Genomic DNA, 14766 nt, shown 5'->3' with positions numbered 1-14766 from the left:
TGTACACGGTGGCCCCGTCCACCTACACATCGCCCTCACTATCCGTAAGCTCATCCCCGCCATCCTCGCCCCCTGAGCCACCCGGACCCTCAGTCCAATCCGGCAACTCGGTACGATCCGGCCAAGGCTCCCATCCGGGCCTCTCCACGTCAGGTGAAGCCTCCGAAACCGTAGTCTCCTCCGGCTGCTCCTGGGCCGAATGCACCTCGACCCGAGGCTGCTCCTGGGCCGAATGCACCTCGACCCGAGGCTGCTCCTGGACCGGAGTCTCATGGGATGAATGCCCGTGAACACCAGGCTCCTGGACCGGAGTCCCCGTAGCCTCCTCCGCAAACGGGTTGACCATACTAGTCCTATGCTCGGGTGAATGAGCTGGTGGTGGTGGCGAGGACGGCTCAACAGTCCTCCTGGATCTTCCGCGGCCACCACCTCTCCCTGTACCCTTCCCCTTCCTCCCTACCCGACCATCACCTCTCCAGTGGGCAATGCCGCCGACGAAGAAGAACCCCCGGCTGGTGTTGAAAGACTGTCTGCCAAGGCTCTACGGTGAGATAGGGGTGGAAGGGAAGTACCACCCCTCGTGCGGGGCGCCTGGGAAGAACCCGTCGAGCGCTGTGGACCCGCGCCCACCATCTTTCAACACCTGCCATGATAAAGATTAAAATAAATTAGTACAACATAAAAAAATTGAAAGACTGACATGAATAATACTATGTACATGAATAATAAAGATTAAAAAATATATAATTTAAGTTGTGAATCTTACAAACTAATAATCATCATCAATAAATGCATCATCATCATCACTATCACGCATGTCTTCATGAATGACGTGCTCATCGGGTTCAACGGCGTGAAGTTGTGAAAGCCCTTCCTTTAATCGTTGAAGCATTGACAGGTCATCCGCATCAGTAACCTCTATGAGTTCCAGGTCTTCTGGTTCCGGCTCAGGGCTGGAGTCGGATTCATTGTCACTGTCTACTTCCATGTTCTTGGATGAAGCACGGCGGTTCTTGAAACGTTTCTTGGAAAGACGTGTTTCTTGGAAGAATTCTCCATCATATGTGTCTGGGTTAATGTGAGGTTCATAATCCTATTCATTTGGGAGAGGTGGTCTGACATGTGGCGGCACTTCATAAACAACATACCAACCTTCCAGATTCTTATCCGTTTGGCATGCCCATGGTAGATAGAAAACTTGGGTCGCTTGTTGAGCCATAATATAGACATCGGGAACATCTAAATGGGTGTTTGGATTGATTTCGACTAGTCCTATATGTTCATGAGTCCTTCTAGTCTTTTTCGGCTGGAACCAATAACATTTGAAGACTACAACGTTCGGTGGGTTTTCACCATAGAATTGAAGTTCATAAATTGCTTCAACTCTTCCATAATACTCGATAACACCTTCGCCGATAGCAGAGACACCACAATTTGTAGATTTCCGGTCGGGCATAGATAGCTCTTTGCCAAAGGTACGAAAGAGATACCCGTTGATGTTGTATTTCTCAAATGAACGGACCTTATAGTCAAAACCATTAGCGACTTGTCTCAATTGGGCGTCCATAGACTCTGAATTAGCCTACAAGTTTAATACGAAACGATTGTTGCATTAGCCGCAAGTTAGACCAAGAATGAAATGGTCCATTATTGATAATTACCGTTTGTTTGAACCAAGAGATGAAACCGGGATAGCCGCCTCCAGTCTTTGACAGAAGCTCATACTCTTCGACGGAATCATTCTCGATCACCGCTCCATCCGAGAATTTGACGACGTAACGACTGTTTGAAATATCCGGGAATAAGAGCAGTTCAAATGAATTAGAAGTTACGGGAAAATGTGTCGAGAATTCACTCGATGTACGGCTGCACTTCTGTTAGGTTGTTGAAGATATACAACGAAATGTTCTGCCATTCTTCGATATCCAACGTTATTGGTTTCGAAGCACCGGCTGGTGCGAGCTTCCCTTTGAATAGGCTGAGGTTGGACCCACCTTTTTTAGGGTCTCCATCATTGTGCCGAGGCTTCGGATTATGCAAATGATGATTTTTGGCTTCGTAGTTTGCTGTCACAAAGTTTGCCACCTCCTCAGTAATGAATGCCTCAGCCATCGATGCTTCAATTCTACGCTTATTTTTACATTTAGCTCGAAGGGTCTTCTGCATCCTCTCAGTTTCATAGCACCAACGATCTTGCACGGGCCCACCCAATCTCGCCTCGGTGGGTAGATGTAAAATCAAATGCTGCATCGGATTAAAGAAGCCCGGTGGAAAGATCTTCTCTAACTTGCACAACAACTTCGGTGCAAACTCCTCCATGTCTTCTACCACGCCAAGCGACAATTCTTTCGCACAAAGAACACGGAAGAAATAGCTCAGCTCTGCCAGTACTAGCCATTCATCCTCAGGAATAAAGCCACGTAACATCACCGGCATTACCCGCTCTAGCCATATGTGCCAATCATGACTCTTGAGACCAAAGATTTTTAATTTTTCAAGACTCGCTCCCCTCTTTAGATTCGCTGCATGCCCATCGGGGAACATCAAGTGCATTTTGACCCACAAGATAATTTCCCTCATAGCTGGCCTTCCAAGATTGAACCAGGCCTTTGGCTTCGACCACTTCTGCTTTCCTTTGCCTTCTCGCATGTTTTGTAACGGTCTATCACATAGTGTCTCTTGATCGACTCTAGCCTTAATATTATCCTTTGTCTTCCCATCTATGTCGAACAATGTACCAAAAATAGCCTCTCCGGTATTCTTTTCAGTGTGCATCATGTCGATATTGTGTGGAAGAAGGAGGTCTTTGAAGTAAGGCAGATCCCAGAAGCATGGCTTGTGAGTCCAGGCGTGTTTTGAATTATACCCCTTGAAATACCCTAGACGCTCTGGATCAGGCTCGAGGGCGTTTAACTGATCCAGGATCTGTTGGCCTGTGAACGCAGGTGGTGCCAAGTTTTTGACAACTTTACCTTTGGTAAAGTTCTTCTTGTCTTTTCTGAACTGATGGTCAGGATCCAAGAACTGTCTATGCAAGTCAAAGCAAGAATACTTCCGACCCTCCTACAACCAATGAAACTGAAGAGCTGCCTTGCATTGGGGGCACGGGAACCTTCCATGCACACACCATCCAGAGAATAGCGCATACGCTGGCAAGTCATGCATAGAGTACATGTACCACACATGCATTTTGAAGTTTTCTTTTCTAGCGGCATCGTATGTCTTGACCCCATTTTCCCAAGCTTTTTCCAATTCATCCTTAAGTGGTTGTAGGTACACATTCATATTCTTCCCCGGATAATTGGGCCCTGGAATTATCAACGTCAGAAATATGTTCTTTCTTTGCATAATCTGCCCGGGGGGGGGGGAGATTGAGTGGAATGACAAATACAGGCCAACAACTGTATTGGGTTGCCGTCATGCCGAAGGGATTAAAACCATCTGTGGCGGCACAGACTCGAGGATTCCTTGGATCTGTCGCTTTATCCTGATGCAATCCATCGAAATGTTTCCACGCTTCCCCATCCGATGTGTGTACCATCATCTTATTCCCATCTGCATCTAGTTCGGTTCTTTTGCCCAATTTATGCCATGTCATCTGTCTGGCTGTCTCTTCGACCATGAAAAGACGTTGAAGTCTTGGTACGATTGGCATATACCGAAGAACACTAACTGCGATTTTGGTCTGCCTCTTCTCACCCATACCGTTGTCTACCACAAGATACCTGCAAGACTCGCAATTGGGACAATAGTCCAAGTGTGCATACTCCTTCCTAAATAAGACACATCCTTTCTCACATGCATCTATCTTTTCATAGGGCATCTTAAGTACACGAAGTATTTTGTCCGACTCGTACAGGTTTGCAGGCATGACATGGCCTTTGGGTAGGAAACGTCCAAATAGTGTCATCATCGCGTCGTAGCATTCTCTTCCCAAGTTGAACTGAGCCTTCAGAGCCATTACTTGTGCAATTGCATCCAGCTGACAGAGCTCAGTGTGCTCATGGAGAGGACGTTTTGAAGACTCCAACATTTCATAAAAGGCCTTTGCAGATTCCTCCATCTCATCTTCCGAATCCCGAGCATCATCAAAGTCTTGCACCATGTCTTTGATCCCGGTACCATGCTCGTCCGTGCGACGACGGACCACCTTAGCTCTTGTGCGTTGTATAGACTCACCATGAAATGTCCACACCGTATAATTAGGCTTAAAACCCCTCCTCTGCAGGTGTTTAATCATTACAGCCTCTGTCGTCTTTTCATAGTTGTCGCATCCAGGACAGGGGCAATAGTTTCTTTCCTGGCCATTTCCGAATGTGGCTTTCACAAATTCCTTTGTTTTTAAAAACCATTCTTTCGTCATCTCTTTCTGACTAGGGTGACCGGTATACATCCACGCACGATCACTCATCCTGCGTAGCTACTAAAGACAGAAGAAATATATTTATATATAATTTAGCATTTATATTCATCGCTTAATCAGGTTCGCCATTTTTATTACGTCCAGGCAACCTACACGCTAATAGGTAAAGATAGGTCCTAATCACACCCGAGTATGTGTAGATTGGGTTCGTTTTCCCATGCTCTGCTCCGGATCCAACGCAAAATTTCGGCAGCACCTCCCCGCTGTTCTCCTGATACACGTCTCCGCAATAAACAGAGAGGATGTGCATCCGGAGAACAACAGGGAGGCACTGACGAAATTCCGCATAGGATCCAGAGCACAGCATACGGGAAAACGAACCCAATCTACACATACTCGGGCTATCCATGGATAATGTTGGACAATTCGAAAGGATGGCGGTTATAAATATGCAAAGACATGCATATTTATAGATGTCGCCCTTTCGAACGGAGACGCATACTGGTCACGCATACTGATAAATTAATTGAATTACCTAAATCTAGAAAGTTTCATCCGGAAACCGAGCCACGGTAAATGAAGGGGCGGGGAGGAGATGAAATTTGTACTAACCCACGAATGCAGGGGCGGAGCTCGTACAACGCACGGGCAGGTCTTCGCACAGCAGACCTCACATCGACGAGACAACTATCACATGTAAATCCACCCGATCAACACAAATATTCCAATTATGTCATTTTAGAGGAAAACAATCTAAGTATATAATATTCATGAGCTAACCAAGGTTCTTATGCCATTTTGAGGTTATTATGGCATTTTGGAGCTAAATGGGCTAATTATGTCATTGTTGCGGAAATTAAAGTAAGGATAATATGAAAGAGGAGAAGAAAGAGGAGGAGGAGGAGAAGAAGAAGAACTCAAAAAGAAGGAGGAGAAGGAGGAGAAGGAGGAGGAGGAAAAGGACTAGAAGGTCCTTGGCCTTCTCCTCCTCCTCCTCCTCCTTCTCCTTCTTCTTCTCTTCTTCTTCTTCTTCTTCTTCTTCTTCTTTCTTTTCATTTTGCCTATTTCTTCTCCCCTTCTCCTCTTGTTGGAGCTAAATTACCTAATTATGTCTTTTTTGAGCTAAATGGTCTAATTATCCCATTTTAGAGGAAAACAAGCTAAGTATATAATATTAATGAGCTAACCAAGGTTCTTATGCCATTTTGAGCTTATTATGGTATTTTGGAGCTAAATGGGCTAATTATGTCATTGTTGGGTTAATTAAAGCAAGGATAATATGAAAGAGGAGAAGAAAGAGGAGGAGGAGGAGAAGAAGAAGAAATCAAGAAGAAGGAGGAGGAGGAGGAGAAGGAGGAGGAGGAGAAGGATAGAAGGTCCTTGGCCTTCTCCTCCTCCTCCTCCTCCTCCTCCTCCTCCTTCTCCTTCTTCTCTTCTTCTTCTTCTTTCTTTTCATTTTTCCTATTTCTTCTCCTCTTCTCCTCTTGTTGGAGCTAAATTACCTAATTATGTCTTTTTGAGCTAAATGGGCTAATTATCCCATTTTAGAGGAAAACAAGCTAAGTATATAATATTCATGAGCTAACCAAGGTTCTTATGCCATTTTGAGCTTATTATGGTATTTTGGAGCTAAATGGGCTAATTATGTCATTGTTTTGTTAATTACCCTGGTGCATGGACATGCACCTACCACGCAAAGTTCGCAGGTCCAGAAGTTGTCCTTTTGGTCCAGAGGACTTTCCAGGTTACCTATACTACTTTTCAGTTTATATAAAACTTTTCGATATTTTCTACATTTGAGGATGGCAATATTATTTAAGTTGTCCTGTTTTGGTCCGGTACCAATAAATATAGACGATATATTATTTTGATAGACTTGATTTCAACAAAAGAACATGTGATCTTCTTTGAAGTAGTCTTGAACCTAAGCAATAATGATGGGCGAATAAACTAACAGAATCTACCACTAAATCTACTAATTAACTAACACAATCTAGCACTAAAACTTCTAATTAATTCCAAAAAACTAAATACCAAACATGTGATCTTCTTTTTGTCTTCTCCTCCTCCTATTCTTCTTCTCCTCCTCCTCCTCTTCTCCTCTTCTCCTCCTCCTCCTCTTCTTCTTCTTCCTATTCTTTCTAGTAAGATAACTAACTAACTAACCTAACTAACCAAGCTAACTAAACCTATCGCTAAACCTAGATAGCACTAAATAGCAAAAAAATAACAAAAACAGAATCTACCACTATAACAAAAACAGAATCTACCACTAAGTAACTAAAAAAGAATCTAGCTACCACTAAATACCAAACAATAAAAAATCAACTTCTTCTTCTTTTTTCTTCTTCTCCTTCTTATTATTTTTTTCTTATTCTCTTCTTCTCTTCTTCTTCTCTTCTTCTTTACTTCTTCTCCTTCTAATTTTTTTCTTCTCTTCTTCTTCTTTTTCTTCTTCTTCTCCTTCTTATTTTTTGCTTCTCCTCTTCTTCTTCTTCTTCTTCTTCTTCTTCTTCTTCTTCTTCTTCTTCTTCTTCTTCTTCTTCTTCTTCTTCTTCTTCTTCTTCTTCTTCTTCTTCTTCTTTTTCTTCTCCTCCTCCTCCTCCTCCTACTCCTCTTCTTCTTCTCCTCTTCTTGTCCTCCTCCTCCTCCTCTTCTCCTCTTCTCCCCCTCCACCTAACTAACCAAGCTAACTAACTAACCTAACTAAAACTACTAACCTAACTAAATCTACCACTAAAAATACTAACAATAACAACTACTAAAACTACTAAAAAATAATAAAACTAGTAAAAAATAATGCGGGTGGGGGGGTGGGGGTGGGGGTGTGGGGGCTCACCGAGAGGGGCGGCTGTGGAGGGGCCGGGGTGTTGGGGGTGGCGGGGCGGCGTCGGGGGGCGCCAGGGGCGGCGGCGCGACGGTGGTGGGGCAGCGACAGCGACAGCGGGGGCGAGGTGGGGAGAGAGAGAGGGGCGGTGGCGGGGGCGACAGGGGCGGCAGTGGGGCGCGACAGGGGCGGCGGCAGGGGCGATAGGGGCGGCGACGCGACGGTGGCGGCGGCGCGACGGTGGTCCTGGCGGCCGTTACAGAGAAAGGAGCGCGCGGGGTGGGGAGAGAGAGCGAGGCGCGCGCGGGGTGAGCCGTTACAGAGAGAGAGAGAGGGTCGGGGTGGGGGGGGGAGGAGCCGTTAACGGAGTTAGCGCTTTGCCGTCTGCCGGCGGACGGCAAAGAGTCTAGACTCTTTGCCGTCTGCCTCCGGACTCTTTGGCGTCCGCTAGCAGACGACAAAGGTCCGACTCTTGTTTGACCTAGCCACCCCGTGGTCACGTGGGCCTATCTATATCTTTGCCGTCTGCCCCTGGACTATTTGCCGTCCGCTAGCAGATGGCAAAGAGGTGACAGATGGCAAAAAGACTATATGCCATCAGCCAGTACTGTGTCGTCTGTTTTGCTGAAGCTGACGGCAAAGACACTCTTTGCCATCAGCTAGCAGACGGCAAAGACTAGGCAGATGGCAAAAAACTGTTTTCCAGTAGTGATGTCTTGTCCATCGGGTCCGCCTCGATGCTCTGGACCTCCAAGACAAAGCACGCGGTCGTGGGAGGCCTGCAACGTCAGCATCATCGCCATCTTCAACCTTGGGTGTGGTCGTTCTTCGTCGTTGATTTAGCCACCACATACCATGCCCAACCCCGTTATCGACGCCCCTGAGTTCTCTGTGAGCTCTTAATCCCTTCCCCTCCTCTTCCGTTGTCGGATACGTGCAAAATATGTCGTCCACGCAAGCCTGAGCATTGTCGTTCGCCATTGTTGTCGCCCACCTTACTACTGAGTTCCCCGTGCCTCCCTAATCTTCCTAGTGAGCTCATGGTTCCCCATAGATGCTGCCCAGCCACTTGGCTTGCTCGATAGGACGTCCAGGCGCCAAACCTGACTGCATCCAAGCTCTGGCCTCCGCCAAGCTCGTTGTCCGCCATGATTCCAGCCACCCCACAGCAACCTTCCCGCTCCCTTGGATGCGGGCAAGCAAGGGCTCCCCGTGGTGCCAACTGCGCATCAAACCGACTTCAGTGGCGTTTTTCTAACAAGGTCCGGTGCGTATTACCTGTGTTTTAATCGCCGTCAGCGCGCCACCGTGGTTGAATATTAGAGGGTCGTTGCCATGTGGATCCCCCATGTCAGGTGATTAGCTTTGTGCTAATTACTAGTTAATTAACACCCTATGTGCATGACACGTGGGCCCATCGGATAATGTAACCACTCACCCAGTAAATTTAGTTTAATTAACCTAGTTAATTAGTTGAGTCACTTACCAGTGGGTCCCACTGGTCAGGATTGACCTGGACCGACCCCGTTGACCTGCGGACGCTAGGCTGATATCATGTTGATTCAGTAAATGTTTTCCGGGTTTGAAATAAATCAGAAATGATTTATTAATTTCACAAAAAATTTAAAAATTCTAAAATTCATAGAAAACAATCTAGAACTCAAATGAAAATAAGTTATATATGAAAAATGATGAGAAAGATCCAAAGAATCCATGTGTAACAATTTCATGCATGTTTAAACAACTTATACCTGGTATTCAGGTCAAATTCAATTAAGAGAATTTTAAATGCTTAAACATGGAGTTGGATTTGAACTATTGGCTCAAATGGGTTTCATTTAAATTGTTGATAACTACATGAGCACAACCCATAACATTCCTCCCATGTCATGATCATACATAATGTTTGTTGCATTGCATTGATTGTGTTCCTTTCCTTGTTTGCTGATGTTTGTTCCCTTTCGGTAGACATTGTTCCGACATTGAGATCGATGTCACTAATGAAGACACAATGCTCTCTTTTGAAGTGCCAGGAAAGCAACCCCCCCGAGCATATTGATATAAACCCACTCTCTCGCTCATGCTCTCTTTTACCGCATTAGGACAATAACAATTCAACTGTTACATGTTCTCGGTAGTTGAACCCATTCCTTTGCATGACATGTCTTTGTCATAGTAAATAGCTAAAACCACTCAGCATGAGCAGCAACTGTTTGAGCCTTGATGTGCTTACTCATCCATGATTGCCTGCTATGCTTGCTATGCTTAGAGTCGTGTCGGGCTTGATCCATCTGGGTGATGAATCAAAATGGATGTGTCCATGTCTTGTTGTGTGAGAGCTAAATGTGTCAATCCGATTTGGTAAAGGTAGTAATGAGAGGCCATTTAGGAGTACATGGTGGGTTGTCTCATTGAGACCATCCTTAAGAGTTGAGTTATGTGTATGTTATCCAAGACGAGATACTACCACACATTGGGCTCCTGGCACCCCAAGCTCACTCGACTCATTAATCGCCTTGATTTGTGCCGAGGAGTTGCAACTAATTTTCGGGTGTTTGTAGGAAAGTGATGGCGGCCATGTTTAGCGATGCCCGATGGGGTGTGCTATATGGTAGAGGTACAGTGGCACGGTGTACGAAGTGGCACCTGAATGGTGGTCTTGCGGAACCCTGGTGACATCGTTTGGGGTCGTAGAGGAAACTTCAGCGGGAATTTTATGGGGTCGAGAAGGGATGTCCAGAGGGGGGGGGGTGAATAGACTACTTGGCAAAATAAAAACCTAACCTTTTCTCAATATTAATGGTTGGAAACTCATATGTATCCAACGTATCTACTTTCAAACACTTATGCTCTGGTTTTGACCTATAATTTGAATGAAACGTACCCGGGCTAATGCTGTTTTCACCAGAACTACCTTGGTGTTTTTTTTGTGCAGAAATAAAATTTCCCGGAATTGTACAATTTTTTTGAATTATTTGTGGCATTTATAAGGAATTTCGGAGCGAAAACGTGTTAGAGAAACGATGCTAGGGGGCCACCAGCCAATAGCCCCCCCGGTGCGCGCCCTGATGGTTTATGTGGCCCACATGGTTCCTCCGACCCTAATTGCAGTCCTATAAGATCACATCTTTGGAGAAAAAAATAAGAGAGAAGTTTTTATCGCGTTTCACGATACGGAGCCACCGCCACCTCCTGTTCTTCTTCTAGAGGGCTGATCTAGAGCCCCGTTGGTGCTCCGAAGAGGGGGATTCGTCGTTGTCATCATCACCAACCCTTCTCCATAAACATCGTTATGATGCTGACCACCGGGAGTGAGTAATTCCTTTGTAGACTTGTTAGATGGTGGTGGGATTGGATGAGATAGATCATGTAATCGAGTTAAGTTTGATAGGTCTTGATCCCTAATATCCACTATGTTGTGAGATTGATGTTGCTATGACTTCCCTATGCTTAATGCTTGTCACTAGGGCGTGAGTGCCATGATTTCAGATCTGAACCTTTTATGTGAATATGAGAGTGATTGGGATCCTATCTTGCATTGTAGTTACCTATTACGTGTCTTGATCCGCAGACCCTGATGTCAGCTGTGCTTCCCTGGTGACGGCGCCAGGAATAGTCATGTCGACGGCACCAGGAATCCTTCTGCTGCGACTACGTCTTAAGGGACTTCCTAGGAAAATATGCAAAGGATTTCCCCCGTGGCCTTGGAGCCTTGCGTTGGTGTTCCCTCGAAGCGGAAAGGGTGATGTAGCACAAGGGTGGTAAGTATTTCCCCCAGTTTGAGAACCAATGTATCAATCCAGTGGAGGAGTATCATAAGGTCCTGCACAAACACAAAAACTTGCTCCCAACGCTATGAAGGGGTTGTCAATCCCTTATAGATTGTTCGCCAAGTGAGAACTGAAAGCAACAAAGTAGCAAAGAAAAGTAAAAGCGGAGGTGTAAACGATAGATGTGAATAGACCCGGGGGTCGTAGTGCTTACTAGTGGCTTCTCTCATGAAAGCAAGTAGACGGTGGGTGAACAAATTACTGTTGAGCAATTGATAGAACCACGCAAAGTCGTGACGATATCTATGGCAATGATTATATCTACAGGCATCACGTCCAAAACAAGTAGACCGATACTTTCTACATCTACTACTATTACTCCACACGTCGACCGCTATCCAGCATGCATCTAGTGTATTAAGTCCAAAAGAACAGAGTAACGCCTTAAGCTAGATGACATGATGTAGATGGACAATCTCATATCAACGACAGAGCCCATCTTGTTACCCTTGATGGCAACTACTTAATGTGTGCCTTGCTGCCCCTACTGTCACTGGGAAAGGTCACCACATGGTAAGAACCCAAAACTAAGCACTTCTCCCATTACAAGAATCATAGATCTAGTTGGCCAAACAAAACCCAAGACTCGGAGAGACTTACAAGGATATCAAATCATGCATACAAGAAATCAGCAAAGACTCAAATATATATCATAGATAATCTGATCACAAATCCACAATTCATCGGATCTCGACAAACACACCGCCAAAGAAGATTACATCGGATAGATCTCCATGAAGATCATGGAGAACTTTGTATTGAAGATCCAAGAGAGAGAAGAAGCCATCTAGCTACTAACTACGGACCCGTAGGTCTGAAGTGAACTACTCACGAGTCATTGGAGGGGTGATGATGATGATGAAGAAGCCCTCCAACTCCAAAGTCCCCTCTGGCAGGGCACCGGGAAGGGTCTCCAGATGAGATCTCGCGGAAATGGAAGCTTGCGGCGGCGGAAAAGTATTTTCGTGGATCCTCTGATTTTTTGCTGTATTTTAGGGAATATATAGGCCAAAGATCTAGGTCAGGGGGCGCTCAGGGAGGCCACAAGCCGTGCCACTGCCGCCTCCCCGGTGGTGGCGGAGTGGGGGCTTGTGGGCTCCCTGGAGCCCTCCTGGCTTGGCCCACAGCCCCCGTGATCTTCTTCCGTTCGGGAAAAAATCATTTCGGGGATTTTTTTTTCCGTTTGGACTCCGTTCCAAAATCAGATCTGAAAAGAGCCAAAAACACAGAAAAACAGGAACTCGCACTTGGCACTGAATTAATAAGTTAGTCCCAAAAAAGATATAAAAGGTACATAAAACATCCAAAGATGACAAGATAACAACATGAAACCATAAAAAATTATAGATATGTTTGAGACGTATCAGACCCCAAGGTGATAATAATTGGGATTCTTTCCGGTGATTGATTTAGTTTGAGGAGTTCATCTATTCACCATGTGTTAATGCTTTATTAAAGTTCTGTATTAAAAGGAGGCCTTAATATCCCTTAGTTCCCAATAGGACCCCGCTGCCATGGGAGGATAGGACAAAAGATGTCATGCAAGTTCTTATCGGAAGCATGTATGACTATATATGGAATATATGCCTACATTATATTGATGAATTGGAGATAGTTCTGTGTTGCCCTAGTGTGTAACTATTACGTGATCAATTTTATCTAAATCATTATCCATCACCGATCCACGTGCCTACGCTTTACATATACTAAATCTTGCTAAGTTACTACTGTTGTTGCTACTGTCACACCTCCTACTCAATTGTTAGTGCAACTACTGTTACCAAAATTGCAACTATTATCATTAGTGTCACTACTATCATTCGTTGTGGTACTAAATCCTTGTTGGAGAGAGATATCCCAGGTGCAGTATAATTGACAACTCAACTATCACGGCTAAAAAATATTCTTTGCAACAAGGATTTAGTACCACATCAAATGATAGTAGTGAAACTAACGATAATAGCAGCAATTTTGGTAATAGTAGTAGAAGTAGCGATTGAGTAGCAGGTGTGATAGTAGCAGCAATAGTAGTAGCTTAGCAAGATTCAGTATATGTAAAGCATAGGAATGTGGATCGGTGATGGATAATGATTTAGATGACATTGATCATATAACAATTACACATTAGAGCGACACAGAACTAGCTCCAATTCATCAATATAATGTAGGCATGTGATGACCCGCAAGTATAGGGGATCAATCGTAGTCCTTTCTATAAGTAAGAGCGTCGAACCCAATGAGGAGCAGAAGGATCTCACAAGTGGTTTTCAGCAAGAAAATATCTGCAAGCACTGAAATTATCGGTAACAAGTGATTGTGTGGTGAGATGATTCGTAGCAAGCAACAAGTAACAAAAGTAGCAACGGTGCAGCAAAGTGACCCAATCCCTTTTGTAGCAAGGGACAAGCCTGGACAAAGTCTTATAGGAGGAAAAACGCTCCCGAGGACACACGGGAACTTCTGTCATGCTAGTTTCATCATGTTCATATGATTCACGTTCATTACTTTGATAGTTTGATATGTGGGTGGACCGACGCCTGGGTACTGCCCTTACTTGGACAAGCATCCCACTTATGATTAACCCCTCTGGCAAGCATCCGCAACTACGAAAGAAGAATTAAGACAAAGTCTAACCATAGCATTAAACTAGTGGATCCAAATCAGTCCCTTACGAAGCAACGCATAAACTAGGGTTTAAGATTCTGTCACTCTAGCAACCCATCATCTACTTACTACTTCCCAATGCCTTCCTCTAGGCCCAACTAATGGTGAAGTGTTATGTAGTCGATGTTCACATAACACCACTAGAGGAAAAACAACATACAACACATCAAAATACCGAACGAATACCAAATTCACATGACTATTATTAGCATGACTTATCCCATGTCCTCAGGAACAAAAGTAACTACTCACAAACCATAATCATATTCATGATCAGAGAGGTAATGAGTAGCATCAAGGATCTGAACATAAACTTTTCCACCAAGTAATCCAACTAGCATCAACTACAAAGAGTAATCAACACTACTAGCAACCTTACAAGTACCAATCGGAGTCGCGAGACTGAGATTTGTTACAAGTGATGAACTAGGGTTTGGAGATGAGATGGTGCTGATGAAGATGTTGATGGTGACGAGTCCCCTCCGATAAGAGGAGTGTTGGTGATGACGATGGCGATGATTTCCCCCTCCGGGAGGGAAGTTTCCCCGACAGGATCGTCCTGCCGGAGCTCTAGATTGGTTCTGCTCAAGTTCCACCTCGTGGTGCGGCGAAACCATGAAAAACTCCTCCTTGATATTTTTTCTGGACGAAACCCTCCATATAGCAAAAGAGGGGGGCCAGTGGGCTGCCCACAAGCCCCCATGGCACGGCCTGGGGGGGTGGCCGCGCCGTGCAGGCTTGTGGGCACCCCCTGGTGCCCCTCTGGCACTTCTTCGACCCAGTATTTTTTATAAATTGGGGAAAAAATCCCCGTTGATTTTCATGGTGTTTGGAGTTGCGTAGAATAGGTATCTCAACTTTGCTCCACTTTCAGGCCAGAATTCCAGTTGCCGGCATTCTCCCTCTTCATGTAAACCTTGCAAAATAAGAGAGAAAAGGCATAAGAATAGTACCGTGTAGTGAAATAACAACCAAAGAAGCGATAAATATCAACATGAAAACATGATGCAAAATGGACGTATCAACTCCCCCAAGCTTAGACCTCGCTTGTCCTCAAGCGAAAGCCTTGCTCACTAAATATG

Source organism: Hordeum vulgare, chromosome 3H, assembly GCF_904849725.1.
Source record: "Hordeum vulgare subsp. vulgare chromosome 3H, MorexV3_pseudomolecules_assembly, whole genome shotgun sequence".
Classification (NCBI taxonomy): Eukaryota; Viridiplantae; Streptophyta; class Magnoliopsida; order Poales; family Poaceae; genus Hordeum; species Hordeum vulgare.
Note: the sequence above shows the minus strand (reverse complement) of the source record.